The following is a 4,787-nucleotide window of genomic DNA, read 5'->3' as shown; positions in this document are numbered from 1 at the left end:
CACTGAATTCTGTGCTAGGAGCCAGGGGAGCCCAGTGGATCCACGTGCAGAGGCTGGATCAAGACTGCAGCTCAGAGCACCTTCAGAGCTCTCACAGTGTCACCACAGCCCAGAGAGAATGGAGCAGCAGCTGCTCACAAGCTCAAGCTTCAGCACAACTTCCAGAGAGTAGCTGAAGTACTTAAAAGGTCAAATAAAAGTTTTGTGTGTCTCCCTCTCTCCACTGTCTTTTCTTGTTACTCCACTGATAAAATCTGAGGAGGACATGCTGCTGTTGTTATAGTGCAAGAGGATTGGCAAAGCCCCACTTTAGAAAAGTGTAGGTTGTAGCATGCATGACTAATGATTAATGATGCTCATTAAAAAATGAAGTTCTGATGAAATTCATTAATGCTTGGCTTGAGTCTTGCTAACAGTTATGCAACATTAAGAGCAAGGCAATTACAGATCTTGGCTGCAACTCATTGAGAGATAAAAGAAGACCCTTTTTCCTGTTTAACTCAATATATGACATGCTGCACTACAGAAAAGAGCTGTCTTGAAAAAGCCTGTCCAACAATGAGACACAGCCTGCAGCTCCATTGCCACCTGCGGGTAAGTGCTGGAGTCTGCCACCCTGCTTTATTTCCCACTGCACGGGGGGAAAGAACCCACAGAAAAGAAGGATGAGAAGTCAAAGCCGTGCTTCTAACCCACCCTGGGGATGTGCTGAGGCTGAGCAGCAGGCCTCAGCCAGAGCTGCCTCACACGATGCACCCTGGGCAATGTGTGGCTGACACCACCAGCATGATTGAGCTAAAAATCCACGGCTGAGATGCTGGGGCTCTCTGTTTAACACCAAACCCACTGCTTTAGAGTCTTTCCCATCACCTGTGCAGTTACCTGCAAGAAACGCAGCATTGCAAGAACCCTTCCCAGCTGACATGAGCAGAGACTTGGCTGTGGGGTATTTTATGGGGTATTTCATGGGAAACCCTCCCAGCCACGCCCTGCTCCCTGTGTTGGGATGTGTGCCATCAGATCCAGGAGTTTCTGTGGTAAAATACAATCCAGCCACTTTGATTGCTGGTTTGTGCCCATAAACGCTGGGCCCATTTTGGGGTGAGTTCGGAGACCCCTCCTGTGGGTGGAAGCACTGGATGCAGAGCTTGCTTCCAGCATCATGGATCAGCCTATAAAATGGTCCCCCAGAGGTAAAACAGCACTCATGAGGCATAAATTAAACTCCAGTGCAGCCCTAACTTTGCATGCCTTCCTCCTTTTCCTTGGCGGCAGTGATCCCTCCTGACAGCCATGATCCATCTAAATCCTGTCTCCCATGTTAAATTTCAGCAGACAATGACCAAGCCTGTTGAACATACAAAACTGTTAACAAGTCACTTGGTGCAAGGCAAATTCTGGCTCAAGATATTTATTTTTAGCTGCATTGTCAATCCCATGGAAAGGTCTGCATTTGGGCACCTGCCAAAACCCTTTCAGAACTCTTGCCTATTCTGTACCAAGAGTTCCCAAACCTGGGGAAAGCAAAATCATCACAAAACATACCAACAGTGCCATTAGAAACCAACTTTATTGTTGCACTTTGAAATTATTTACACAATATAAATCTCTTTGAAAGGTACATTACTTCATTTCATCAGTGGTAGAAGGCCTTAGAACAGTTTCAATCACATTTAGCTCAAAAGAAATACAATTCACTCCAATGAATAGATGATGCACCTAAACACCACAACACACAAGAGGCAGGGGGACTCTCTGGGGGATGACAAAGGCTCTTTTACAAACTGAGCTCAGTTTACTCACAGGACACGAGTGGACTTGTGTTTAAAAGAACAATGAAAAACCCGCAGTAACAAAGAAAATGACACAAAATGGAAAATATTCCTCCTGTGCTGTGGCCCTGTGTCTGCAAGTGTTCAGAGGGTTTCAGGGGAGAGGCTCAGAACCAAGGGCTCCAACCTGGAGCCAAACCTCAAAGATTGGGCACATCCTCCGAGCTCAGACTATCAAAGCATTGTGCACAAACAGCAGCAGTAACCACCACACTGTGATACAAAATGGAACATGGAAACTTGCTGCAAAATAAACTCTTTCACACATTGAAGGCTGGACACTTATTTTCTGACAACACTTAGAAATGACCACTACCAAAAATTTAGAAACAGATACTTTTTCTCCAGTTCATGCTGTATTTGATCCATTTTATACGGTATTTTTACATTTCTCTTCCAGGGTCTCTTTCATCTTGCATTTTGTATGGGCCTCTATGTGGGGAAAAAACCCAAAACCACTTAATAGAGGAAAAACACAATTGCAATGCCACAAAAATAGGCTGGTGCAGCACCTGAAGTTATTTCATCATTTAGCATCAAAGTGTGCTTGTTAGATTTCAAGTAATTTGTTTTCCTTTCAATTCCCACGAAGTTTCCCTCTGTCACCTCTCTACAAACACCAAACCAAAGACATTGGGGAAGTCCATGAACTAAATTCCACAGCAGAGGGAACTGTGATAGCAGCTTGACAGCCTCAGAGGGCTGCAGATCAGAGTGTGAAACCTTGAACCAAAACCTTGGTCATCTGGTCCATCTGGCCATCTAAGGTCCCAGTGGTCTCCAGGGCCATGCCAGTCAGCTTTCTGACATTTCCCAACAGTAATAAAACCCTTTATGACAGAATCCCATGCAGAGCACCATCCACATTATTAAATACACAGAAAAGCCCAAACCACAATGAATTGCAAACTAATCAGCTACAAAGGTGCTTCCTTTTGTATAAATGTTTTTGGAACCATCTCTTCCCTCTCTCCACAGGTTGACTGGTTTCCTAATTACATAATCTCTACAGATCAGACCAACTGTAAAAGCCACTTTAAAAGAAAACCATTTTAAAATCAAGCAAGGCCTTATCCAGTGTCTCAGCACTTCACTTGTGTGCAGCACCTCCTCACAGCCAGCCTGTGCCAGCATTTCACACATCTGCCTTCCCACTGAGGGTCTCTAAGCCACAAAGCCTGGTTTGATCCAACCCATTCCATCTGCAGCGGTGTGATTTCCCACTGCTGAGAGCCCCTTGCCCAAAGACCCTGCGTCTGGTTCACAGAACATCTACCCTGCACAGGCTCAAGGCCTTGGTTCCTCCTGCCTTCCACAGCCATTGAAAACAATCAGTGTTTGCCACTCACAGTCACAAAAGGGGAGGAGAAATCACCTGCAGGACTGCTCCACATCAGCCTGGCATTCCCTCCAGGTCTGAAAAACCCTTTCTGCTCCACTGCCACGATTACAGCCTGCTGGGTGGGCAAGACGACAGGAGATGGTTGCCAAGTGCAGCAGCTCAGCAATCTTAACACACAGCAATAACAAAAACCATGAAAACAAGGACACAAGCACCTGAAACAGACACTGGGACATGCTCAACCTGCTCTGCTAGCTGGAGCAGGGACTGCCCCAAACAAGAGATCACAGCGTCACTGCGGTTTGGAACAAAGCTTTATTTCAGCAAAAAGTTACCCAATTCCAAGATTTCTTTTGGTATGAGTAACAAAAGAGTATTTGGAATCTACTGTTACCTACCAAGGGCTTTAAAAAAATCTGAGCTTCATTCTGAAACAAGCTTCACCCTCTGTAATTTGCTCTTGTCCTTAAACCATGAGAGTAAACAAGCATATTCAACACCTTGCTGCAGCACAAACTTGAGATTCCAAGTGAGTGATTTCCTTTTACTCACATTGATCAAGCCCATCCCTCCTCTTGACTAGCATTCCTTGGATAAAGTCACTTCCCAGGACCTTTGTAACCTCAAGTGTCACCGCAGGTAAGGCTGAGAGGTTGCACAAACTGCACCAAGGTCGATTTGTCAGATGGAGAGCAAGATCTGCAAACCAGAATTCTCCAGCTGAGGTATTCAACACACCAGTGAGAAGCAGAAACTAAGAGCTTGAAGGACACCATGGAGTTCAGAACAGAGAGTGAAAGGCAACAGTGATGAAACACAGTCAGGGGAAAAACTAACCTTTGTTATGTCTGTGTTTCCAAGGTGAAAGGCCTCTTCAGAAAGGGACTTTTACACAAAAAATAATTCTGATGAGGTCAGAAGTCATGCACTGAAAAAGCAGAATGTAATTTTAGTCCAAAAGGAAAGAGTGATAAGCCAAATATGGAAAGGAAGATTTTAGATTCATGTTTATGCTAAAAGAAGTAGGATTGTGGGCACAAGAAGGAAGGGGAAAGGAATCACACACAGGGAAGATACCTCAGCTATAAGTTTTAAACACTCTGAAGGAGTACCAACAGTTCTAATGTTGAGGTAAATTAATTCACAGAACTCTGAGTGATTTGGGCATTCAGTATAAGCATTCACAAGTTAGTAACTAGTCCTATTAGAAGGTCATACCCACCAGAAGCATTGGAGGGCCTCTACCACAGCTACCTCAAACAGTTCCCCATGGGAGCACACACCTCAGGAGGGCTTCAATCCAACCATTAACAGCATTCAGTAATGTATAAAAAATGTTTGGAGGTTTAAAGAAACTATTTTAACAGCTTTCCCTGTCCCACTGGTACTGCAGACACCTCTGACACATGGTTTGCCCTGTTATTAGAACAGATTTTCTCTTGATCTAAGTACTGTACAGATCTCTTCATTCCCAGAATCATTCCCAAGAGCAAGATTTCCAAAAAGCTAATGGGGGGGGGAAAGACACTGGGTGTCCAAGGCTATAAATGGGTATCTTAACATGAAAGTATTATGCTGCATTATAAATCAATTTAACAAAAGAAGTCCGCACA

The sequence above is a fragment of the Melozone crissalis genome, unplaced genomic scaffold, assembly GCF_028551555.1.
Source record: "Melozone crissalis strain CALT ecotype California unplaced genomic scaffold, PUWL_Pcris_2 ptg000033l_1, whole genome shotgun sequence".
Taxonomy (NCBI): domain Eukaryota; kingdom Metazoa; phylum Chordata; class Aves; order Passeriformes; family Passerellidae; genus Melozone; species Melozone crissalis.
Note: the sequence above shows the minus strand (reverse complement) of the source record.